This window comes from Sus scrofa, chromosome 9 (genome assembly GCF_054392235.1).
Source record: "Sus scrofa isolate SSC_HxYL_T2T_F1_AM1 chromosome 9, Sscrofa_HxYL_maternal_Yorkshire_Landrace_v2.0, whole genome shotgun sequence".
In the NCBI taxonomy this organism is placed as follows: Eukaryota; Metazoa; Chordata; class Mammalia; order Artiodactyla; family Suidae; genus Sus; species Sus scrofa.
Window position 1 is genome coordinate 22,128,405 of NC_139391.1, and position 26,958 is coordinate 22,155,362.

At 39.1% G+C, this 26,958-nt stretch overlaps 2 protein-coding genes across 11 annotated transcripts in view; one reads left to right on the plus strand and one right to left on the minus strand.

Moving 5' to 3' along the window:
• Positions 1-26,958, plus strand: part of LOC102160855 (uncharacterized) — a 393,443-nt gene that overhangs the window by 353,090 nt on the left and 13,395 nt on the right. Inside the window, exons 9-10 of one of the 3 annotated variants that reach the window (XR_014814881.1) lie at positions 26,371-26,520; positions 26,720-26,782. The gene's annotated coding sequence lies outside the window, so the exon portion shown is untranslated. Of the gene's footprint in view, positions 1-26,197; positions 26,521-26,719; positions 26,933-26,958 lie in introns of all 3 variants that reach the window. The other 2 variants (XR_014814879.1, XR_014814882.1) reach the window with 2 other exon arrangements.
• The window catches only part of GRM5 (glutamate metabotropic receptor 5), a 523,795-nt gene that overhangs the window by 178,397 nt on the left and 318,440 nt on the right, over positions 1-26,958 (minus strand). The gene's annotated exons all lie outside the window — the stretch shown is intronic.

Genomic DNA, 26,958 nt, shown 5'->3' on the forward strand with positions numbered 1-26,958 from the left:
CTTTTATCTGATATGGGTATTGCTATTCCAGCTTTCTTTTCATTTCAGTTTGCATTAACTATCTTTTTCCATCCTCTCACTTCCAGTCTATATGTGTCTCTAAAGTGAAGTGGTTCTCTTGTAGACAGCATATATACGGGTCTTGTTTTTGTATCCACTCAGCTAATTTATGTCTTTTTTTTTTTTTGCTTTTTTTTTTTTTTGCTTTTTAGCACCACATCCATGGCATATGGAGGTTCCCAGGTCAGGGGTTGAATCAGAACTACAGCTGCCAGCCTACACCACAGCCACAGGAATGCAAAATCCAAGCTGCATCTGTGACCTACACCACAGCTCATGGCAACGCTGGATCCTCAACCCACTGAGTGAGGCCAGGGATTGAACCCACATCCTCATGGATCCTAGTTGGGTTTGTTACCACTGAGCTATGATGGGAACTCCTAATTTATGTTTTTTGGGTGGAGCATTTAATTAATTTATATTTAATGTAATTATTGATATGTATGTTTTTATTGCCATTTTGTTAATTGTTTTGGATTTGTTTTGTTGGTCTTTTTTCTTCCCTTCTTTTGTTCTGTTCTCTTATGGTTTGATAACTATCTTTAGTGTTGTGTTTGGATTGCTTTTTCTTATTTCTGTGTGTATCTATTGTAGTTTTTGTTTGTGGAATGAATTTATCTTAAAAAATGTACATTTCTTAGTTCAAAATATGTACTTCCATTATTTCTACAGTGAAGTTGTCCTACTTGCTTTCTATGACAAAGTATTGAGATTCACTAAGAAGCAACTTTTCACATAGAGGTTATTTTGACTTTGTGTGATCATATTACTACTTTGAGTGGCCCCTGTCAGTATTTTTAGGAAATTACAGTGACTTTTTTCCCCCCAGAAATTCTAGATCCCAAGTAATTCTACCTTTCCCATTAGTAAAGAAGCATTGATAAGATTCTACCATCGTGAATGAGACTACACTTCCTTTTAATATTTGTTAGTTTCTTTGTATGGTTTTTCTGTGTGCTTCAACTATAATGGTCCTGAAAGGAGTCAACACATTTCTTTGGTAGTTGTGTTAGCATAATGGTTAAGAATGACGGGTAATTTGGATATTAAATAACTCATAGCTATTTCCTCTGAGGTGTGGGATGTGTGGTTTAGGTGAAATGGTCCTTTAGAAGACCCACACTTAGGCAGTCCAAGTCAGACACACAGGGTTTGATTATGGCATTTAGTATTTGATAATGGAATTCCACTGGGGAAATTATATAACATTCATGACTTCAGTGTATTCCTCAGTAGGCCCAGTATTTGGCATGCAGTAGCTCTTGGTTTATATTTGGAATTACTACCTTTGAAGGAGAGAGTAGAAGAAATCTTTGAGCTGCATCACAGTTACCCCTAAACTCCGGAGAAGATTATGGTTAAATTTCATGTCAAATGATTGTGTAATTTTAAAAGGCTCTCTGGAGAAGGTGATACTTTATCTCTTTGTATGTGATTTTCCTTTAAAATATTTTTCCTCCTAAGCCTGCCAGCTGCAATTTAAGTACTCATTTTTTTCCCCATTATTCTAGACTGGCAAAGGAGCTGATTTAGCATATAATTTGTGTCTCATGTGTATATGGTATGTAGTGTATATTATTGCTATATATAGTATGTTTATAAAATGCTCATCATGGAATCCAATCCTAAGTCAGCAGTTCTCTTTCACATGCAGCTGCATCCGGATGACTCTTTCCCTTGGGAAAGAAATATTGTACCCCCCGCCCCAAGGCCACACAAAGCCAGGGACATGAAGAGGAGCTGATGGAAGATAGTTTTTCTCTTGGGAGAGCTGTTTTTCTTCCTGACACTAGTGCCGGGGTGTCCCTTGTGTTTGGTTGTGTCATTAAGGGTTGATGCACTTTTGTATTTGTTCCCAGAGGAGCATTTACATTTTGTGATTCCCCACAAGGATTAGAATAGCATTTTACAAGTGGCCACTCGATACTCATTTGTTAACCACTAGTAAAATACAATCAATGGATAACTGTAGCAGCTGTGCAAAGTCAGGCTCCCTATCTTCCAACTTTGGGTGGTGCAAAGTGCAAGTGACACAACAGGGCACGTAGTATAAAGATTTAGTTCAGTATTTTTGGCCTCAGATCCATGGGCTGCATAAATTCCATGTGAATTGAAATCTACATGGATGAAACTGACCCATAAAAATACGTGAAAAATTGTGAGTCAATAGGGAATTGCTTTTGTCTGGACAGAGTTTTCATAACTTTCATCAGTTTCTTACAAGATCCACAATTTCAAAAGGACTATATCGAAGTACAAGTCTCTATATTCGTAGAACCCTCTTTGCATGAAAGTCAACTCACTAAATATCTAATCATATATTTTGCCTGGAAATGTTTATATGTGTATATCTTGGCACTATTTCCTTTCAGTTATGATAACCCAAAAACCTAGAAAGTCATTCTAGACATCATCTCTCCCATATGTAATCTTAGTTTACTTATTAAATACTTTTCAAATCCATCCACTTTCCTCCAACTCTACCAGCCGAGTCTAGTCTATGCTATCATCTTCTTTCATCTGAACAACTGCAGTAGCCCCCCAACCCTTTGTTATCAACCAGTATTGTTTTCTGCCAGTCCTTTCTGCTCAGGGCAGTTAGGGGACCTTTTAAAGATGCAAATCCATTTACATCCTTCTCTGATTAAATGATTTAGTGAGTGCTCTCAGGGTAAAGACAAAAGTCCTGAACATGACCCTTGATGGTCTGGCCCTTGTTTATGTCTACACTCCCACTATGCTGCATACTCCAGCTGGGATAACCTTGTTTTATTCCTTCATATGTGCCATATCCTCTTCTGCCATGTACATATTTTTCCTTCTGCCTAGAATACTCCTTTTTATTTCCTTCATCTAGTTAACTCTATTACTGTTTTATTTCTCCATCCAGTAGACATTACCTTAGGAAAATCTTCTGTGACACCCATAATTAGGTCAGTTTCATTATATGCACAGTCATGGAAACCACATTTCTCTACTTTAGAGCTCTTATCACAATTGTAAGGTTTTATTTCCTTTGTGATTATTTGACAAGTGTGAATTCTTCCACTTAGATTGTAGGCTTCATGAAAGCAAGTATTCCTTATTGTTGAATTTTCCATGACTTGGCATTGTGCCAGGTACAAAGGAGACATCAATAAGAATTTTCTGAAAGAATGAATGGATTGTGTCTTCTACTGAACTATAAGTTTTTTAGAAATAGAAATGATAGCTATAGAATGTATTGAATAAATTGCAGAACTTCTCTTTGCTCTAAGATCTAATGACCTCTCCATTCCTTTTCTAGCTATGTGGTTTTGTGACTGAGCCTTTGTGTTCTAGAAGTAGTTACAACCTATGTGTACGAACTATTGTTATTTCAGGTTTACAGATGCAGAAAATTGAGGCTTAGTAACAGTGAATAAATAAACCATTCCTCTTAGGTATTAATATCCTATTCTTACAAATAAAGAAGTTAGATTATTATTTTTTCAGGGTCATTCTTAATTATGTTATCTAAAAGCTTTTAGGAGGAATGTTTGTGCAAACTGAGATAGTTTCAGTTTTGGAAAGAGAGACCTAAACATGTAGATAGAAACAGAAGTTCTAGATCTGACTTTTCACTGAAGCATCTTTTTTTTTTTTTTTTTTGAGTATATAAATAAAAAAACTCATTGTGGAATCAGACCCCAAGCAAGGTTTTGAGGTACCAGGCTTCCCTCATTTCTTAGGTCTTATCTCTGTCAGTATTATCCATTAAAATATGTGCAGTGATTGTGGTAAGTTATCATGAGGCTCACCCTCTAAGACCAAGGCATTCATTCTCTCAGCTGCCAAGAGTGTTGCCTGCTGACAATGCACAACTGTGCCCTGCTCCAGGCAGTTACCTCAGCTAAAGGAGCTAGGAAGCTGCCTCACCCAGGCGCTCAATATCCATGGGAGCAGTTTGTTTCCAGCAACTGGTAGATGTGCAGGTACAAAGGCAGATTCTGTTACTCCAAATGGGGGCAACTCTGGAGGATGAAGTAGCATTCCATTGGAAGATTAAAAAAGTGGTACATTTTGGATCAGACATGAGCAAAGCCAGCAAGCACTGATGTGTCACATAAGTAGATTCCATGTCATCCACTATTATTAAATTAGTAATTCTCCCACTAAAACCAACAACTGTGTGCAGTCTCTTGACCCAGTAAAAAAAAAAAAGCTAAGTTTGATTAATGGATGAGCTAGTGTATGGGTACAAGGCAAAACTGGGCTCTGGCTGAGGTCTTCCTCAGGGTGGCCCTGAAAAATAGTGTTATTGGCTGAATTATGTCCCTTCCAAATTTGTATGTTGACGTCTCAACCCCCAGTATCTAAGAATGTCAACGTATTTGGAGATACGGTTTTTAAAGAGATAATTAAGATTAAATGAGGTCTTGGGGGATGCTTAATACAATTGGACTAGTATCCTTATAGACACCTGGGGTGTGTATGCAGAGGGACAACCATGTGAAGAGGCAGCCAAGGGGGTGGTCATCTGCCAGCCAAGGAGAGAGACCGCAGAGGAAACTGACGCTGCTAGCACCTTGATCATGGAATTCTGGTCTCCAGAACCTGCTTTTCTATTGATTAAATGACCCAGTTTGTAGTATTTTGTTACAGCAGCCCTAGCAAACTAATACATAGAGGGACGTTTTAAGTGAGAGGATCACCTATCTTATTTGATTGCATCAACAAAAATTTTCTCAAGATGGTCAACTCAAAGTGGAGAATTCAGTCTAAAATCTTGCTGCGGATAACTCCAAATCATTGGTAGACCTCTGTAACCAGGAGAAAGGGCTGGGTCCCATCAGATAACCACTCTATGCCATGTGTTGACACTTTTCATGGAATAATCAAGATTCCTAAAGCAAATATTTAAAGACACAAACTTCTTTTTAGTCACGATATCTCCTATTTATTATTTTTATTTTATGGTCTCACCTGTGACATATGGAAGTTCCCAGGCCAGGGACTGAATCTGAGCTGCAGCTGTGTGAATGCCAGATCCTTTAACCCACTGTGCCAGACTGGGGATCAAACACATGCCTATGCACTGACCTGAACCGCTGCAGTGGGATTCTTTTTTGTTTTTCTTTTTAGGGCCACACCTGCAACATATGGAAGTTCCCAGGCTAGGGGTTGAATTGGAGCTGCAGCTGCCAGCCTATGCCACAGCCACAGCAATGCAGGATCCAAGCCACGTCTGTGACCTACGGCACAGCTCACAGCAATGCTGGATCCTTAACCCACTGAGCAAGGCCAGGGATTGAACCTGCATCCTCCTGGATACGAGTTGGATTTATTACCACTGAGCCACAATGGGAATGCCCAACAAACATTTATTTCTCATGGTCTGGAGTCTGGGAAGTCCAAGATCAAGGTGCCTTCAGATTCTGTGTCTGGTGAGGGGCTGTTTCCTGGTTTATAGACATCTGTCTTCTTCTCATGCCCTCATATGGCTTTTATGTAGTGTACATAGGCATACATTGCATGTGTGTGTGTGTGTGTGTGTGAGAGAGAGAGAGAGAGAGAGAGAGGGAGATCGATCATGTCTCTTTCTCTTTTCATAAGGGTACTAATCCCATGATGAGGAATCCACCTTTATGACCTAATCTAATTTTAATTACTTTCCAAAGGCCCCATCTCCAAATGCTATCACATTAGGAATTAGGGCCTTAACATATGAATTTGGGTTGGGGGTGTGAAGGACAGGGCACACAAGCATTCGGTCCATAGATGTATCTGTTTTAAAGAAACTGATGGTAAATGAGGTTGAGGACTTGGCCTGAGATCACATGATAAGCACTGGGGCTTGATTATAAATCCAGAACTTATTCTCTATCGAATCCACACTTTTACACACAGAGCATTAGTGAATGTCTTCTTTACATAAAGTGTCAGCCCCAGGACAGGAACCATTGCATTCACAGCCGCTTCTGGCAGAAAAAGAAGCCCAGAATATAAAAAGGAACTGAACATTTTGAAAATTATTTTCTTATCCCTGAGACAGTTTGGAAAGATTCAATGGGCCTAAGAGTAAAAGTGGATGCATGACTCTGCCTGACCCTTTGCTTACATTCTTTCCTTTTTTTTTTTTTTTTAGGGCTGCACCCACAGCATATGGAGGTTCCCAGCCTAGGGTTCAAATCAGAGCTGTAACCGCTGGCCTGCGCCACAACCACAGCAATGCCAGATCCGAGCCTCATCTGTGGCCTAAACCACAGCTCATGGCAATGCCGGATCCTTTAACCCTCTGAGCGAGGCCAGGGACTGAACCTGTGTCCTCAGGGTTGCTAAGCAGATTCATTTCTGCTGAGCCACGATGGGAACTCCCCTTTCTTCCACTTATTTAGTTCTTGGCTAGGGCAAGGGACTGGTATGTGTGGAAAGTCCTGGCTCTTGGTGCTGAGGATGCAGAAGGGAATAAGAGAGACACAGCCCCTTGCTTTCATAGGACATTTTTCTTCTTTTCTTCTTTTTCTGTTCTCTCTTAACTACTTTTTCTCAACCTACCACAGGAGGAAACCAATTATGCATAACTTAGTAAGCTTTGTCACCCTAGGTCAGCTGAATGCATATGTGGTCTCACTTCTTTTTGTTTGCATAAAGCTCTTCCTCTTTTTGTGTTCTTATTTTAAAATTTTCTTTTATTTATTCTCCCAGTTTCTAGCATCGGCATATATTTCAAAATAATTTTGTATCAAATGTTCAAGAGATTCCAGTTTTGTTATAAATATATAAGAAGCTATATATATATATGTTATGTAAGATGATACCAACTTACCAATAGATAACACGATTACTGCTCATATCCTAAAAGAAGTTTGGGGGGCTCACTTTCCACGTGTGCCAGAGTAGGGTTTGGATGAGATCAATAGTTGTTCTCTGTCCTGGCTGCCCTTCAGAGTCACCTGGTGAGCTTGAAGACACACAGGTGCTTGAGCTCCACTCCCAGAGACCCTTCCTGAACTGATGAAGTTGGGACCTGGGGATTCTTATTTTGTTAAATCTTTCCAGGCGATTTTAATGGTAATCCTCCAATGGACTGGAGGATTTCTTTTTTCTTTAAAATATTAATTATTTTTAATTGAAGTATAGTTGATTATAATGTGTTAGTTTCAAGGGTACAACAAAGTGTTTCACTTACATGTACATGTATATATAGTATACTATATATGTGTGTGTGTGTGTATGCTTTTTCAGATTCTTTTCCCATATAGGTTATTATAAAATATTGAGTGTAGTTCCTCCCACTATTCAGTAGGTCCTTGTTGTTTATGTACTTCATAAATAGTAGTGTATATATGTTATCAAAATTCCTAATATAATCCTATACCTTTTCCCCTTTGGTAACTGTAAGTTTATTTTTGGTGTCCGTGAATCTGTTTCTATTTGTAAATAATTTATTTTGTATCATTTTATAGATTCCACATATAAGTGATACCATAATATTTGTCTTTCTCTGACTTACCACTTGTTATGATGATCTCTGGGTCCATCCATATTGCTGCAAATGGCATTATTTCATTCTTTTTATGGCTGAGTAATATTCCATTGTATATATTATACCATATCCATTGTATATATGTACCATATCTTCTTTATTATTCCGCTGTCATTGTGTATTTAGGTTGCTTCCATGTCTTGCTGTAGTGAACATTTGGGGTTCATGTATCTTTTCAAATTATGATTTTTCTTTGGATGCATTCCCAGAAGTGGGATTTCAGGATTCCTACCAACATTCTCCACATTCTCTCCAGCATTTATTATATGTAGATTTCTGATGATGGCCATTCTTACTGGTGTGAAGTGACACCTCATGGTAGTTTTGATTTGCATTTCTCTAGGAATTAGAATGTTGAGCATATTTTCATGTGCCTGTTGGCTATCTATGTCTTTGGAGAGATGCCTATTTAGATCTTCTAACAATTTTTTAACTTTTTTTTGAAAAAATATAGTTGACTTATTTTTTTCTTTTTATGGCCACACCTGCAGCATATGGAGGTTCCTGGGCTAGGGGTTGAATTGGAGCGGTAGCTGCCAGCCTACACCATAGCCACAGCAACACCAGAGCCAAGCCACATCTGTGATCTACTCCGCAGCTTGCAGCAACTGCAGATCATTAATCCACTGAGTGAGGTGAGGAATCAAACCCATATCCTCATGGATGCTATGTTGGGTTCTTTTCCCTTTTTTGTCTTTTTAGGGCCGTACCAATGGCATATGGAGGTTCCTGGGCTAGGGGTTGAATTGGAGCTGTAGCTTCTGGCCTACACCCCAGCAATGCTAGATCCGAGCCATGTCAGCAACCTACACCACCACAGCTCATGGAAACGCTGGATCCTTAACCCACTGAGTGAGGCAAGGGATTGAACCTGCTTCCTCTTGGATACTATGTCAGGTTCTTAACTCACTGAGGCACAGGAGAAACTCCTGTTGTTTTTTTTTTTAAATATTGAAATGTATAAGATGTTTTTTATATTTTAGAGATTAATCCCTTGTTGATTGCATCATTTGCAAATATTTTCCATTCTGTCGATGGCCTTTTTCTTTTTTTTATTTTTTTATTTTTCTTTTTTTATTTATTACTCAAATGAATTTATCACATCTGTAGTTGCGTAATGATCATTCACAGGATTTCCATCCCATAACCCAAGCATATGCCCCCACCCCCCAAACTGTCTCCTCCAAGACCGTAAGTTTTTCAATGTCTGTGAGTAAGCATCTGTTCTGCAAAGAAGTTTAGTCTGTCCTTTTTTCAGATTCCACATGTCAGTGAAATCATTTGATATTGGTGTCTCATTGTATGGCTGACTTCACTTAGCATGATAATTTCTAGGTCCATCCATGTTGCTAAAAATGCTGGTATTTCGTTCTTTTTAATGACTGAGTAATATTCCATTGTGTATATGTACCACATCTTCTTGAGCCACTCCTCTGTCAATGGACATTTGGGTTGTTTCCATGTCTTGGTTATTGCAAATAGTGCTGCAATGAACACTGGAGTACATGTGTCTGCGAGTTGTGGTTTTCTCTGGATAGATGCCCAGCAGTGGGATTGCTGGATCAAATGGTAGTTTTATGTTGAGTTTTCTGAGGAATCTCCATACTGTTTTCCACAGTGGTTGTACCAATTTACAATCCCACCAACAGTGTACTAGGGTTCCTTTTTCTCCATACCCTCTCCAGCACTTATTGTTTGCAGACTTTTGGATGATGGCCATTCTGGCTGGTGAAAGGTGGTACCTCAGAGTGGTTTTGATTTGCATCTCTCTAATAAAGAGTGATGTTGAACATCTTTTCATGTGTTTTTTGGCCATCTGTATGTCTTTTTTGGAGAATTGTCTATTTAGATCTTCTGCCCATTTTTTGATGGGGTTGTTTGTTTGGTATGGAGCTGCAGAAGGTGTTTATAAATTTTGGAGATTAATCCCTTGTCAGTTGATTCATTCGCAAAGATTTTCTCCCATTCTGTGGGTTGTATTTCTGTTTTGTTTAGGGTTTCCTTTGCTGTGCAGAAACTTTAAGTTTGATTAGGTCCCATTTGTTTGTTTTTATTGTCATTACTCTAAGAGGTGGATCTGAGAAGATGTTGCTGTTGTTTATGTCAGAGAGTGTTTGGCCTATATATTCCTTTAAGAGTTTTATAGTGTCTGGGCTTATGTCAAGGTCTTTAATTCATGTTGACTTTATTTTTGTGTATGGTGTTAGGGAGTGTTCTAATTTCATTATTTTCCATGTGGCTGTCCAGTTTTCCCAGCACCACTTATTGAACAAGCTATCCTTTCTCCATTGTATATTCTTGCCTCCTTTGTCATAGATGAGTTGGCTATAGGTGTGTGGGTTGAATTCTGGGCTTTCTATCCTGTTCCATTGATCTATATTTCTGTCTTTGTGCCAGTACCATACGGTTTTGATGATTGTTGCTTTGTAGTATAGTCTGAAGTCCGGCAGCCTGCTTCCTCCAGCTCCATTTTTCTTTTTCAGGATGTCTTTGGCTATTCTGGGTCTTTTGTGCTTCCAAACAAACTTTAAAATATTTCGTTCAAGTTCTGTGAAGAATGTCCTTGGTAATTTGATAGGGATTGCATTGAATCTGTATATTGCCTTAGGTAGTATATTCATTTTGATAATATTAATTCTTCCAATCCATAAGCATGGTATATCTTTCCATCTATTTGTGTCATCTTTGATTTCTTTCATCAGTGTCTTATAGTTTTCAGAGTACAGGTTTTTGTCTCTTTAGGTTGGTTTACTCCTAGGTATTTTATTCTTTTGGATGCGATGGTAAATAGGATTGCTTCCCCAATTTCTCTTTCTGCTCTTTCATTGTTAATGTATAGAAATGCCATTGATTTCTGTGTATTGATTTTGTATCCTGTGACTTTGCCAAGTTCATGAATGAGCTCTAACAGTTTTCTGCTGGAGTCTTTAGGATTCTCTAGGTATGGTATCATGTCATCTGAAAATAGTGATATTTTTACTTCTTCCTTTACAATTTGGATTCCTTTTATTTCTTTTTCTTCTCTGATTGCCATGGCTAGGACTTCCAAAACTATGTTGAAGAGCAGTGGCGAGAGTGGACATCCTTGTCTTGTTCCTGATCTCAGCGGGAATTCTTTCAGCTTTTCGCCATTGAGAATGATGTTTGCTGTGGGTTTGTCTTACATGGCCTTTATGATGTTGAGGTAGGTTCCCTCTATGCCCACTTTCTGAAGGGTTTTTATCAGAAATGGGTTTTGGATTTTATCAAAGGCTTTTTCCACATCTACTGAGAGGATCATATGGGTTTTATTCTTCAGTTTGTTAATGTGGTTATCACACTGATGGGTTTGTGGATATTGAAGAATGCTTACATCCCTGGGATAAATCCCACTTGATCATGATGTACAATCCTTTTAATGTATTGTTGGATGTGGTTTGCTAGTATTTTTGTTGAGGATTTTTGCATTGATGTTCATCAGTAAAATTGGCCTGTGGTTTTCTTTTTTTGTGGTATCTTTGCCTGGTTTTGGTATCAGGGCGATGGTGGCCTCATAATATGAGTTTGGGAGTATCCCTTCCTCTGCAATTTTTTGAAATAGTTTCAGAAGGATAGGTGTTAGCTCTTCTCGAAATGTTTGATAGAATTCGCCTGTGAGGCCATCTGGTCCTGGACTTTTGTTTGTTGGAAGTTTTTTAATCACAGTTTCAATTTCAGTTCTTGTGATTGGTCCATTCATCTTTTCTATTTCATCTTGGTTTAGTCTTAGAAGATTGTACTTTTCTAAGAATTTGCCCATTTCTTCTAGGTTTTCTGTTTTATTGGCATATAGTTGCATATAGTAGTCTCTTATGATCCTTTGTATTTCTGTGATGTCTGTTGTTACTTCTTTTTCATTTCTAATTTTATTGATTAGAATGTACAATCCTTTCTAAGAGAGAGACTCATCCTCTCTCTTTTTTTCTTGGTAAGTCTGGCTAAGGGTTTATCAATTTGTTGATCTTTTCAAAGAACCAGCTTTTCGTTTCATTGATCTTTTCTATGGTTTTCTTTGTTTCTATTTCATTAATTTCTTCTCTGATCTTTATGATTTCTTTCCTTCTACTAAGTTTAGGTCTTGTCTGTTATTCTCTCTTGAGCTGCTTTAGCTGTAAAGCTAGCTTGTTTATTTGAGCTTTTTCTGTTTCCTGAGGTGGGCTTGTATTGCTATAAACTTTCCTCTTAGAACTGCTTTTGCTGCATCCCATGGGTTTTGGAGTGTCGTATCTTCGTTGTCATTTGATGCCAGGTATTTTTTAATTTCCTCCTTGATTTCTTCAGTGATACATTGGTTCTTTAGTGGCATGTTATTGAGTCTCCATGTGTTTGTGTGTTTTGCAGTTTTTTTCTTGTTGTTGATTTCCAGTCATATAGCATTGTGGTCGGAAAAGATGCTTGATATGATTTCAATTTTCTTAAAGTTACCAAGGTTGGATTTGTAGCCCAGGATGTGATCAGTCTTAGAGAATGTTCCATGTGCACTTGAGAAGAATGTGTATTATGCTGCTTTTGGATGGAATGTCCTATAAATATCTATTAAGTCCATCTGGTTTAATGTATCACTCAGGGCCTGTGTTTCCTTTTTGATTTTCTGTCTGGTTGATCTGTCCATTGCTGCAAGTGTTGCAATAGTGGTGTTAAAGTCCCCCACTATTATTGTGTTATTGTCAGTTTGTCCTTTTAAGGTTGTTAGCAGTTGCCTTATATATTGTGGTGAACCTGTGTTGGGTGCATAGATATTTAAAATTGTTATATCATCTTGGATTGATCCTTTGATCATTATGTAATGTCCTTCTTTGTCCGTTAAAATATTCTTCATTTTAAAGTCTATTTTGTCTGATACGAGTATTGCTACTCCAGCTTTATTTTGATCCCCGTTTGCATGAAATATTTTCTTCCATCCTCTCACTTTCAATTTGTATGTGTCCCTAGAAGTGAAGTGGGTCTCTTGTAAACAGGATATATATGGGTCTTGTTTTCGTATCCATTCAGCCAGTCTATGTCTTTTGGTTGGGGTGTTTAGTCCATTAACATTTAAGGTAATTATTGATATGTATGTTCTTATTGGCATTTTATTAATTGCTTTGGATTTGTTTTTGTTGCTCTTTTTTCTTTCCATCTTGTTCTCTCCTCTTCTGGTCTGATGACTATCTTCAGTGTTGTATTTGAGTTGATTTTTCTTTGTGTATCAATTGTAGATTTTTAGTTTGCAGTTATTCTGAAGTTTTGATATGAGTCTATATGTATATGAGATTGTTTTAAGTTGTTGTTTGCTTAATTGCAGGTTCATCTCCAGTGTCCTGCATTTGTACCCACCTCTTCTCATGGTTTCTGATTTTGGTGGTATAATTGTGCATGGACGATTTTGTATCTTTACTGTATATATACCTTTACTTGTGAGCCTTGTCATTTGTGGAATTTTTGTTTCCTGTTGCTGTCTTGTCTTTTCTGCCTAGAGAAGTTCCTTTAGTATTTGTTGTAAGTCTGGTTTAGTATTGCTGAATTCTCTCAACTTTTGCTTATCTGTGAAGGTTTTGATTTCTCTTTCAAATCTGAATGAGATTCTTGCTGGGTAAAGTAATCTTGGTTGGAGGTTTTTTCCTTTCATCACGCTAAGTATATCATGCCACTCCCTTCTGGCCTGCAAAGTTTCTGCTGAAAAATCTGCCCATAACCTTATTGGGGTTCCCTTGTATGTTAATTGTTTCTTTTCCCTAGCTGCTTTCAAGATTTTCTCTTTGTCTTTAATTTTGGTCAGTTTGATTAATATATATCTTGGGGTGTTCCTCCTTGGGTTTATTTTATATGCTATTCATTGTGCTCCCTGGATTTGAGTGAGTGCTTCCTTTCCCATGTTAGGGAAGTTTTTGGCTATTATCTCCTGGAATATTTTTTCTGTCCCCTTCTCTCTCTCTTCTCCTTCTGGCACCCCTATAATTCAGATGTTGGTGAGTTTAACCTTGTCCCAGAGTTCTCTTCATTTGTTTTCAATCTTTTTTCTCTTTTCTGTTCTGCATCCATAATTTCTACTAATCTGTCCTCCACCTTGCTTATTCGTTCTTCTGCCTCCTGTATTCTGCTATTAGGTACTTCTAGTGAATTTTTTATTTCAGTTATTGTAGTTTACATCTCTTCTTGTTTAAGTTTTATATCTTTTATCTCTTTGCTCCGTGTTTCCTGTAAGTTATCCATCTTTGCCTCCAGTTTATTTCCAATGCCTTACATCATCTTCAGCATCAACTGTCTAAAGTCTTTTTCCTGGAGGCTATGAATCTCCTGATCATGTAGCTGACTTTCTGGGTTTTTTTCTTTCTCCATTATCTGACTTAAAGTTCTCTGTCTTTTCATTTTTATAGGTTTTTGATGTGTTGACCTTTTTGTAGCTTCTCTTCTAGTGTCTGCCCCCCTTGTGGCTGAAGTTGGTACAGGGGCTTGCTGTAGGCTTCCTGATGGGAGGGGCTGATGCCTGCCCACTGGTAGGTGGAGCTGATTCTAATCCCTCTGGTGGGTGGGGCTTAGTCTCTGGATGGGATTAGAGGCGGCTGTGTGCCTGAGGGGTCTTTACTGAAGGGTGGGGCTGTGATCCTACCTGGATTGTTGTTTGCCCTGGGGCTTCTCAGCACTGGCTGACTGATGCTGGGGCCGGATTTTCCGAAAATGGTCACCTCCAGAGAAAGGCACAGCTGCTGAATATTCCCAAGAACTTTGCTTTCAACGTTCTTTCCTCACAACAAGCCACATTCACCCCTGTTTTCCCAGGATATCCTTCAAGAACTGCAGTCAGGTTTGACCCAGATTCCTATGGAGACTTTGCTTTGCCCTGGGACCCAGTGCACATGAAAGTCTGTGTGCACCTTTTAAGAATGGGGTCTCTGTTTCCCCCAGTCCCATGAAGGTCCTGCGCACAAGCCCCGCTGGCCTTAAATGCCAGATGCTCCAGGGGCTCTTTTTCCCAGTGCCAGATCCCCGCACGTGAGAGTTTGATGTGGGGCTCAGAACTCTTACTCCTGTAGGTGAGTATTTGTGAACCAGTTAGTTTCCAGTCTGTGGGGCTTCCAACCCAGGAGGTATGCGGTTGTTTATATTGCAAAATTGCCCTTCCTACCTCTTGATGTGTCCTCCTTTTTGTCTTCTGGAGTAGGATATCTTTTTTAAGGTTTCTGGTCCATTCCAGTGAAGATTGCTCAGCCTTTAGTTGTGAATTTTGTTGTTTTTAGGAGAGAAGTTGAGCTCCAGTCCTTCTATTCTGCTGTCTTAATCCCATCCAGCCTTTTTGTTTCATTTATTGTTTTCTTTGCTGTTCAAAAGGTTTTAAGTTTAATTAGTTACTCTTCTTTAAATTTTTATTTATTACTCTAGGAGATGGATCCAAAAAGACATTGCTACAATTTACATCAAAGAGAGTCCTATGTTTTCCTCTGAGTTGGTAATCAGTCTTATATTTAGGCCTTTAATCCATTTTGAGTTTGTTTTTGTGTATGGTATTAGACAGTGTTGTAATCCATTCTTTGACATGCAGCTGTCCAGTTTTCCTAGCACCACTTATTGAAGAGACTGTTTTTTCTTCATTGTATATTCTTGCATCACTTGTTATAGATTCATTGACCATAGGTGCATGAGTTTATTTCTTGGCTTTCTGTCCTGTTCCATTGATCTATATTTCTGTTTTTATGCCAGTACTATACTGTTTTCATTGCTGTAACTTTGTAGTATAGTCTGAAGTCAGGGAGCCCAATTCCTCTGGGTCCATTTTTCTTTCTCACAACTGCTCTGGCTGTTTGGGGTCTGTTGTATTTCCATACAATTTTAAAAGTTTTTTTGTTTTACTTCTGTGAAAAATTCCATTGGTAATTTGAATAGATATTGCATTGAATCTGTAGATGGCCTTGGGCTGTAGAGTCATTTTGACAATGATTCTGATTCTTCCAATCCAAGACCATCATATATATTTCCATCTGCTTATGTCATCTTTGATTTCTTTTTTTTTCTTTCTTTTTCTTTTTCTTTTTTTTTTTTTTTTGCTTTTTAGGACCATACTCTTGGCATATGGAAGTTCCCAGGCTAGGGATGGAATCAGAGCTGTAGATGCTGGCCTACACCACAGACACAGCTTCGTGAATCCAAGCCATGTCTACGACCCACACCACCAATGTCAGAATCCTGACCCACTAAGTGAGGCGAGAGATCAAACCTACATCCTCTTGGATACTAGTCAGATTTTTTTCTGCTGTGCTACAATGGGAACTCCTCATCTTTGATTTCTTTCATCAGCATCTTATAGTTTTCAGAGTGCAGGTCTTTTGTCTCCTTAGGTAGGTTTATTTCTAGGAATTTTATTCTTTTTGATGTGATGGTAATTGGGATTATTTTCTTTATCTCTTTCTGATCTTTCATTGTTAGTGTATAGAAATGCAACATATTTTTGCGTGTTAAGTTTGTATTCCTAAACTTTACCAATATGATGATGAGCGCTAATAATTTTCTGGTAGCATCTTTAGGATATTCTATGTGTAACATTATCTCAACTGCAAACAGCAACAGTTTTACTTCTTCTTTTCCAATTTGGATTCCTTTTATTTCTTTTTTCTTCTCTAATGGCCATTGCTAGAACTTCCAAAACTGTGTTGAATCAAAGTGGTAAGAGTGGACATCCTTGTTTTGTTCCTGATCTTAGAGGAAATGCTTTCAGCTTTTCACCATTTGTATGATGTTAGCTGTGAGTTTATCACATATGGCCTTTATTATGTTGAGACATATTCCCTCTATGCCCACTTGGGGAGGGTTTTTATCATTGTAAAGCGATGATAGGTTTTGTCAAAGGCTTTCTCTGCATCAATTGAGAGGATCATATGGTATTTTGTTTGTTTGTTTGTTTTGTCTTTTCTAGGGCTGCTCCCATGGAATATGGAGGTTCCCGGGCTAGGGGTCTAGTTGGAGCTGTTGCTGCTGGCCTATGCTACAGCCACAGCAATGCTGGATCCGAGCCACATCTGCAACCTACAACACAGCTCAGGGCAATGCCAGATCCTCACCCCACTGAGCTAGGCCAGGGACTGAACCTGCAACCTCATAGTTCCTAGTTGGATTCGTTAACCACTGAGCCATGACAGGAACTCCCCAGATCATATGGTTTTTATTCTTCAATTTGATGATATGGTGTATCACACTGATTCGCAGATGTCGAAAAATCCTTGCATCCCTGGGATAAATCCCACTTGATCATGGTGTATGATCCTATTAATGTATAGTTGGGTTCAGTTTGCTAGTATTTTGTTGAGGATATTTTTGTTTTATGTTCATCGGTGATATTGGCCTGTAATTTTCTTTTTTTGCAGTATTTTTGTGTGTTTTTGGTGTTAAGAGTGATGGTACCCTCACAGAATGAGTTGAGAAGTATTCCTTACTTTGCAGTTTTTTGCAGTGTATGTAGAGGGTAGGTAATAACTGTTCTCTAAATGACTGATAGAATTCTCCTGTGAAGCCATCTGGTCCTGGACTTTTGTTTGCTGGGAGTTTTTAAATCACAGTTTCAATTTTAGTACTTGTAATTGGTTTGTTCATATTCTCTATTTTTTCCTGGTTCATTCTTGGGAGATGGATCCTTTCTAAGAATCTGTTCATTTCTTTTAGGCTGTTCATTTTATAGGCATATAGTTGCTTGCCGTATTCTCTTATTGTCCTTTGTATTTCTGTGGTGTTCATTGTAACTTTTTTCCTTTTTCATTTCCAAGTTTATTCATTTGAAGCCTCTCCTTTTGTTTCTTGATGAGCCTGGCTAAGTGTGTATCAGTTCCTTTTTTTCTTTTCAAAGAACCAGCTTTTGATTGTGTGATCTTTTCTATTTTTTAGTCTCTATTTCATTTATTTCTCCTCTGATCTTTATGATTTTTTTCCTTCTACTTTGGGTTTTGTTTGTTCTTCTTTGTCTAGTTGCTTTAGTTGTAAGTTTAGGTTGTTTGTTTGAGATTTTTCTTATTTTCTGTGGTAAGCTTGTATCAATAGAAATTTTCCTCTTTGAACTGCTTTTGCTGTGTCCCATAGGTTTTGGATTGTTGCATTTTCATTGTCATTTGACTCTAGGTATTTTTTTTATTTCCTCTTTGATTTCTTTAGTAAACCATTGGTTGTTTAATAGAATATTGTTGAGCCTCCACGTGTTTGTTTTTCTTGTGGTATTTTACTGATAGTTGATTTCTAATCTCATAAGGTTGTGGTCAGAAAAGATGCTCGATATGATTTTAATTTCCTGTATTTACCAAGGCTTGCTTTATCCTGGAGAATGTTCCACATGCACTTGAAAAGACTGTGTGTCTTGCTGCTTCAATGGGAAAGCTCTATAGATATCAGTTAAGTACCTCTGGTATGATGTGTCATTTAGGGCCTGTGTTTCCTTATTGATTTTGTGCCTGGATGGTCTGTCCATTGATGTATGTGGGGTGTTAAAATCCCCTGCTATTATTGTGTTACTGAAAATTTCTCCTTTTACACCTGTTAACATTTGCCTTAAATATTGAGGTTCTCCTGTATTGGGTGCATATATATTTACAATTGTTATATCTTCATCTTGGCTTGACCTCTTGATCATTATGTAGGGTCCTTTTTTATCTACTGTAACTATCTTTATTTTAAACTCTGTTTTGTCTGATATGAGTATTGCTACTCCAGCTTTCTTTTGACTTCTATATTTATGGAATAGCTTTTTCCCTCCTCTCATGTTCAGTCTGTCTGTATCTATAGATCTAAAGTAGGTCTCGTGTAAACAGCATATAAGTGGGTATTATTTTTGTATCCATTCAGCCAGTCTATGTCTTTTGGTTGGAGCATTTAATCTGCTTACATTTAAGGTAATTATTGATGTGTGTTCTTACTGACATTTTGTTAATTGTTTTGGATTTATTTTTATAGGTCTTTTTTTCTTTGTTCTTTTGTTATTGATAACTTTTAAGTGTTGTGTTTGGATTCCTTTTTCTTTTTTGTGTGTATATTATAGATACTGTTTGTAATTACCATCAGCTTTTGATAAAGCAGTCTATATACATACATGATTGTTCAAAGGCATTTCAAATATCCTACATCTGTACTCTTCCTCTTGCAGTTCCTCATTTTGATATATTTGTGTGTAGATGATTTCCTACTTTTTATTATATGTTTGCCCTTACTGGTTAGATCTCTCTTAATTTTCTTATTCCTAGTTCCGGGCTTTTCTCTTCTGCCTAGAGAAGTTCCTTTAGCACCTGTTGTAAAGCTGGTTTGGTGGTTTTGAATTATTTTAGCTTTTGTCTCTCTGTAAAACTTTTGATTTCACCATCCAATCTGAATGAGAACCTTGCTGGGTAGAATATTCTTCATTGTAGTTTTTTTTTCTTTTCTCATTTTAAGTATATTATGCCATTCCCTTCTGGCCTATAGAGTTTCCACCAAAAAAAAAAAAAAAAAAAATCAGCTGATAATCTTATGGGAATTCCCTTGTGTGTTATTTGTTGCTTTTCCTTTGTTGATTTTAATATTTTCTATTTCTCTTTAATTGTCATCAATATTATTGTGTCTCAGTGTGTTCTTCCTTGGGTTAATCCTGCCTTCGACTTTCTGTGCTTCTTGAACATGGGTGACTGTTTCCTCCCCCATGTTAGGGAAGTTTTTGGCTATTATCTCTTCAGATATTTTTCTCTGGCATTTTTTTTTTCTCTCTTCTCTCTCTGGGATTCCTAAAATGGGAATGTTGGTATGTTTAAGGTTGTCCCAGATGTCTCTTAAACTGTCCTGATATGATTTCATTCTTTTTTCTTCATTCCATTCCATGGCACTCATCTCCCCTATTCTGTTCCAATAACTAACTGTTTGTCTGCCCCTTTTTGTTTTTTACTATTGCTTCCTTCTAGTGTAATTTTCATTTCAGTTATTGTATTCTTCAACTCTATTTAATTGCTATTTATACTTTCTAATTTTTAAAAACTTCTTATAATTTCTCACACTGTGCATCCATTCCTTTTGCAATATCTTGGAACATTTCACAGTCATTACTCTGAAGTCTTTCTCTGGTTGATTACCTGTCTCTACTACAGTTAGTTATTCTTCTGTTTTGTTTTGTTTTTTTCTTGCTCCTTCATTTCTGCTATCTCATTTTGCCTAAATTTCTGTGTTTGTGGAATCAAGTCTGCATGTGCCTGTTTGTGGTATTCTTGCTTCTGGTGCCTCCCCAGTGGATGAGGCTAGAGGTTTGTGCAGGCTTCCTGGTGGGAAATGCTGGTGCCTGCCTACTGATATGTTGAGCTGGGTCTTTGCCTTCTTTGGGGCAGAGCTGTGTCATGGGGATCTAGAGGCAGCTAGAGGCAGGAAGTCTTTAGGCTGCTTGTCTGCTGGTGGATGGGGCTGTGTTCCCATCTCTTTCATTGTTTGGCCTGAGGCAACCTACTAGTGGAGCCTATAGACTGTTGGGTAGAAATAGGTCTTAGTGCTGATGATCCAAGCAAGGTGTTTGCCTCCTTGAGAGTTCATGAATTGAACACTCTGGCAAGTCCCCACTAGCAGTTTCGTGTCCCCAGGGAGAGCCACAGCCATCCCTCTCCTCCCCCACAGACCTTCCAAGACCAGCAGGTATGTCCATCCCAGGCTCCTGTTATGCCCTTGTTTTGAGTGCACACAAGGACTTGTGTGTACCCTCCAATAGTGGAGTCTCTACTGCCCAAAGTCCTGTGGACCTCTTGCAGTCAAGCCCTGTTGGCCTTCAAAGCCACATGCTTCGGGAGCTCTTCCCCCAAAGCCAGACCATCAGGCTCAGGAGCCTGATGTGGGGCTCTGAACTCTCACTCCTATGACAGAATTTCTTTGATATAATTAATCTCTAGTTTGTGGCTTGCCCACCCAGGGGTATGGGATTTGATTATATTGTGAGTTTGCCCCCTCTTACTGTCTTGTTGTGGTTTCCTCTTTGTATTCTTGGATGTAGAATATCTTTTGGGGGAGGTTCCAATCTTTTTTATCAATGGTTGTTCAGCTGTTATTTGTGTTTTTGATGTGCTCCTCACAGGAGGTGAGTACAAGGTCCTCTACGCTACCATCTTTTTCACCCTCCTCTTGAGGATTTCTTTTGGTCTCTTACTGTTTTAACATTCAGTCACCTCTAAATATAACCATTATAAAAACAGGTGCTAAAAGCATCACTACGTGGCAGTCCCAGATCTGATCCCCACACCCCTAATTTGGTTAATTAGCATTTGTGGAGAGGATTTCCCCCAATGTAGTGAAGGTTTTGATGTACAGTCAGGTGATGCTGCCTAAATGTTTCCTAAATAGAACAGGGGTGTTTTTCTCCTTCCTTGCTGCTATTCATCATCTACTGCAGTGGCTTTTCTCTCTGCTTCCTGCTAATCTCATCTCCAGTCCATACCCTGAACACTTGCCAAGAAAGATTAATTTTCAAAAATTAAGCTGATTATATCACCCTTCTCTATGTCACTCCCCTTCCCTGCTATTTCCCTCAGGATCAAGAACAAAGTCCTTGGGTACGTCATACTACCATCCTCTTCCGACTTGTATCCACATGCATACACTCTACATACACTCTTCAGTCTTATTAAAGCAGCAATAACCAATCTTTTATAGCACTTACTGTGTATCATCCACTTTTTAAAGGTTTTTATATATATCAGCTTATTGATAACTCTTGACAAGCCTAAAAGTTAGATACCATTATTCGCCACTTTATCTATGAAACACCAAGACTCAAAGAGGTTCAGTAACCTCCCAAAGACACACAGTTTGAATTTCACAGAGCTGGGATTCAGAATCTGACACTTTGATCCCAAATCCTGTGCTTCTTGGCCACTACGTATTATTACCTCCCTTACATATTTTATCAAATTTCACTTGTTGTTCTTGTGTTTTGAATATTCATCTTTCACCCGATCCTCAAATATTTATTGATTATCTCTGAACCTCTAAGATTCGGGTAGAGTGTTATTTCTTTTAGAAACTGTCTCTTAGCCGTCGCAGTTCACTCCACATTTAGTACTTCCCCTCTACTAGTCCAGGTTATCTTGTCTCGACATCCCTGTCCTGGAAAGAAATCTAGGATGCTCTAGGAAGGGTAGGAGAAATTAGACCTCAGAGAAAGCTTCCCAAAGGAGAAGATGCTTAGTTATGTGGGAGGAGCAGCGCATGGAACAAGGAAGGAAAAAGTGGAAAGGACAAGAGCTGGAACTGGCATGTGCAAAGACACAGACTGGTAATCATGTTCATGGCCCCCTGAGGCGTTCTGGGCAGCAGTAGCAGGGGGAAGAATGAAGCAGGCTAATGGTTAGTTAGAGGCCACATCATGTAGAGCTAGGTTCACTGATCTGGACTTTATCTGATGAGTGATCAGGAATTTAAGCAGGGTCTGACAAGCTTGGTTTGCACTATCGATGGATTTCCCCAGACCACTGGCATGAAAGAAAGGCAATGACACTAAGGACGAGAATGAGAAAGGGTGTTCTTGGAAATGGAATCCAAATCCAGTTGTATGGAGCGAGGTAATCAAGCTACCCACGTGTCATCCTGACTGTTTGGGGCAGAAACTGGGTGGGTTATTTGCTTAACCAACCCTAGGTCAACAGAGAGAGACTATATTTCCATGCCCATTTCCAGGGAAGCGTGTGCTCCTGGCATTATTGTCATGTGCCCTGGGGGCACATTTAAATAGGTTTCGAATGTGTGAATGCCCCATTGTATCTGAGTGTCTAAAAATCTCTCTCTTCACAAACATGCACTGTACAAATGGCATCTGCTCTCAGCAGAAAACAACTGTGCCACTGGAACTGGCAGATGAAATTGGAAAGAAAGCAAGGAACAGCTCTGCTGCGTACCCAGCTGCCTCTTCCAGCTTCTTGCTAAAGACCCCTCGGTTTCCTCCCCTCTGTAAACCAGAGGGGGAAATGCTGCACACTTGCATTCACAATTCCTATCATTTCAAAATAAACTTCCCCAGGAGTTGAACCACCTCAGCTAATGTTTCTCAGCCTTGTGGTACTCTGCCATTAAGAGGTTTCGAATAAGATTCCCTAAAGACAGGCATCGTTCCTTCATCTGTTCAGAAATAAAGCACTTGCAGAGTTGTGGTTGTGCTCACCACAGAAAGTGTTGTTGGTTTCATAAAAATGGTGGATGGAAAGAACGTATTGGCAGCAGAATAGAAGAAAAAGGTCTGGAAAAGAATAGTTTCTTGCATATCCCCCAAAAAATTTTATCAAAGCCCCTATTACATTTAGGGCCTTTTGCTAAGCAGATAACCATGCTGCTTGGGACTGGCTTGCTCAGGAGCCCAAGAAAGCAGTAACAGTAGGACATGGGGTCCCACCAGCCTGAGATCAAATCATGGCTCTGTCACTTACTATTGGTACCATCCTGGACTAGTCATTTTAATTCCTCTGAACTCATTTGCTCCATCCTCACAGAATAAGTGGGGGTGAAAATACAGCATGTTATTATAAACTGCTTTGCAAAGTATATTGAGCTATTCAACTCTAAAGGATCAAAATTACTTGATAAAGTCTTAAAGAAAGCAATCTCTTTTGGGGGCCCTAATTCCATTAATTAACCCAAAATACCATTTAAATCTATTTATGTGGCAGGTAGGTTTATATAAGTAGGTATGAGTGTGTGTGAGGAGGGCTGGGGTGGGGGGGGAGAGGAGGTGATATTAAAAGGGGCATTCCAGGAAGAGGAGAGGAGGTGATATTAAAAGGGGCATTCTAGGAAGAGGAAACGGTACACAAAAAGAAGGTCCATGGAGACAATGAGGATGTGAAAAGGCCCATGTTACAGGAATACTGAAAATTGAGGTAGAAAAACTGTACTATTAAGAGTGAGTTGGGGCCAGGGATGCTGATCATTAAGTGCCTTATAAACCCAGTATATTTATCTGCATCTCAAGAGGGAACAGATGGGACACCCAGATTAGGATAATTAGGAAAATTCCAGGAAGATTAACAAAGGGGCTGTTTATAAAGGTAAAGGCAGGGTGTGGTGAAATCATTAGGGATAGTGCTGTATCCAGATCATTGTAATAGTGGGGCCCAGTTACCAGCCCTAAAGCAAAGGAATGAGGGGAGGAACCAGTGACCTCAAAGAAACTCAGAGAGAGAAAGAGGCTGGAGTAAAGAGGGCCCCTGGCAAGAGATGTTGGGAAAGGATGCAATCAGTTCAAAACACCTTCACAGAAAGAGAGTCCACCAGAGACCTAACCAACCTGTTCTCTTTCTCCTTCTTCCCTCCAGCTTCTTGCTGGTGCCTCCCCCTTGCTGAATCCTTCTGCAGCCAAAGAGCCCCTGATGCAGTCTGTGCTTTTCAGATCTCAGGGCATGGGAGGGGCCGAGAAGAGGCAACTGTGGATCTGGAGTGACAAATGGAAGGGGTGTTGCCTGTAAAGAAATGCGTCTTTAACAGCAATGGAAGCTCTGGGCCTAGAATCCTCTGCCTTAAAGCACCCAGGGTGCTCATATTGGCATTCACTCCCACAGTTCAGAGACTCTGCATTCTCACTGCTTGGCTCCCCAACCTGGACCTACCACTTGTCCGCTGTACGATCATGGGCAAGTTATGCAATCTCTCAGTTTCCTCATCTGTAATATGGAAATAATAACAGTAACTTTTGAGTAGGACTCTTGAAAGGATTAAATGCATTCTGCATTTAAAGCATTTAGAGCAGTGTCTGGCAAATAGTAGGCATTAAAAAAAAGTACTCTCCTGATTCATATCATTGACATTTCAAAGAATAAAGAATTGAAGTTTAGATATTTTTTTTTTCCAAAAATTGCACAACTAGTCGATGTCAGAACCGAGGAGAGGGATTCCACCACAACACACCAGCTCTCTACTCATGGTAACGTTCACTTTCCCCTTCACCTTCCTCCCCTAAGGTAGAAAGTCCTCCGGGCAAGGATTACTTTGCATTCAGGAACTCATCACCAGGATTTTTGCTCAATAAATATTTGATGAATGAGTATATAAAGCACTGTGACAGAAGGTACAGAAGTAATTACTGGAGGAAAGAGGAGAGCCTCCCTTGTAAGCCTAAAATCCTTCTCTCTTGTCCTGTATAAATAACTCTATAAATGACGGAATGTAACTTGGCTTCTTCAAGAAGGTACTGAGATTTGGTAATAAATTATAAATAACCGACATATTGTATGATTGTTCTGAGGTCCATTACTTTAGGTGAAATACTTGAGTCACCATTTCTGAAGCTCTTCCCTCCCCCGTGCCATGTAGATACAGGAAGCAGAGATGCTCTATAGCTTGTAGGAACTCACTGGAGCCAACATTCTCTGTAGTCCAGGGTTTTTACTGTTTGGCAGAGGAATGACATGTGACTCAGTGTATCATTCACTGAGACACTTTTAGTGGTCTCGTTGGAGTTTTATTCATTTCATCTGGTGTTGAGTATGGGGACAGCCTGGGGCTTCTCTGAGAAAATGAAGGCTGTGAGAGCCGCACCAGAGTTGTGATTTAACGTCTTAACTTGCCTGGGAGTGAGGTAGGAGTCTTAAAAGATAACAGAGGTAACTTAGTGATCTGAGGGTTAGAATGGCCTTAGAATTAATCCTAATCATAGTTTTAAGGCCAGTAAATCCCCAAGGAAAAATAGACTAGGAGTCAGAAGAATTTGGTCAGATCATTGACGATCAGACAGGGCAGTTGCACTAAACTGTAAAATGAAAATAATAAATTGCCTTGTCACCATCTCAGTAACAGCATTAGAATCAGATGCAGTTTTATCTGTGGACATGCTGTGAATAATATAAAGACCAATGCAAAAACCAAAAGTTATCTTTCTGTTGGTAAAAACGTGACAGTTATATAGAGTTTTTCCTATTTGATGCTTGGTATTTATCGAGGTTTGTTTTTTACATTTGGTCAATGTTTGCCACTCTGCCTAGGTACAGAAAGGACCCTGGAATAAAAAAGAAATGCCTACCTTCCATTGCCTTCTTGATTTGGGCAGATCTCAGCAGAGAGTAGCAGCATTTGGAAACACTCAGTTTGCACCTGCATTCCAGAAAGCACAGTGCCACCATGTACCTCTAATTCGCTTTGAACATTTACTCAAAATACCAAAATATTTACCAAGCCTGTATAAAGAGCCGGGTGATGTTAGCCAAGTGGCCTCTAAATAAATGTTAATAAAAAACCATCATCTTTCCCAAGGGAATTCATGGTTTGTTAAGTCTAGTGCAGCAATTGAGAATAAGAGCTGAAACAGTGTACAAGCCCCTAAATCTTTGCGTTTTGAAGTAAAAGGCTTTTCCTTCAGCCTCCCAGGCCTCCTCTTAAGTCTTAAAAGGCTGACTCAAGAGTTAATGATTAGGAAATATTGTTACAGCTAAAAACGACTTAAAACCATTAGTTTTAGTCTCCATTATGTTATGCCCTGCCTTGGCCCACTAACTTATTACTAAAATTTACTTTCTAGTTAGAGTTATATTGCACCTAGTATCCAGCTTTTCACAAATGATCTCTTCCTTACTTAATTGCTTTCTTTTACTAATTGTCACTTTATAGTTAGAGTTCTATTACGCCTAGTGTTTTCTTTTGTAATTAAAACACTTCCAACACCCCTCCCAATCTTCTTTCCAGAGAAAAGTCAAAGAATGATGACCCTGAAGACAACAGAAACCATCAGTCCACCACCTGACAATGGACTTGATGACTCTGAAATGATCTGTGGATGGAGAATAATATAGACACCTTCAGCAATAACCCTGTCTTCTGAGCTAAACCTATAAAACCCCTTTCTATCTCCTCTCAAGGTGGGACACAGTTTCGAGGGATTAGCCTGCTGTGACCTCCTGTGCCTCGCAAAGCAATAAAGTTGTTCTTTCTGCTTCACCCCAAACTCTGCCTCTCAGAGTTAATTTGTACCGGTGTACAGAGGCTGCATTTCGGCTACAGAGCTTTGGGTAAGTAAACTCATCCTCTCCCTAAGCTTTCATTTTTGTCCTGTTATATCCCATGTTGTGGGATAATAATTCTGTCTATCCCTTAAGGTTGCTGTGAAGATGAAAGAGGTTGATAGTGATAAAGCTTGAGTGTCTGTCACATAATAAGCACTCAACTAATGATGGCTGGTTTTTTTTTTTTTTTTTTTTTTTTCATTAGGAAAGGCACGTACAGAAACAGATCTTACCATGGCGTGTGCTGCAAAGTGACAGAACAGAGGGGGTATGGTTATCTAAAGAATCTTTACCTGTCTTCATTTTCTGTCCTGGGATACAGTCACTTGTTGCTGTAGGCCACAGATAGGAATCTCAGAGCCATGAACATGAGGTTGCAAATGTTCTATGGAAGGAAGAGGAGTCATCTTTCTCTGCAGTAAGAAGTGTCCAATTTTTAAAAAT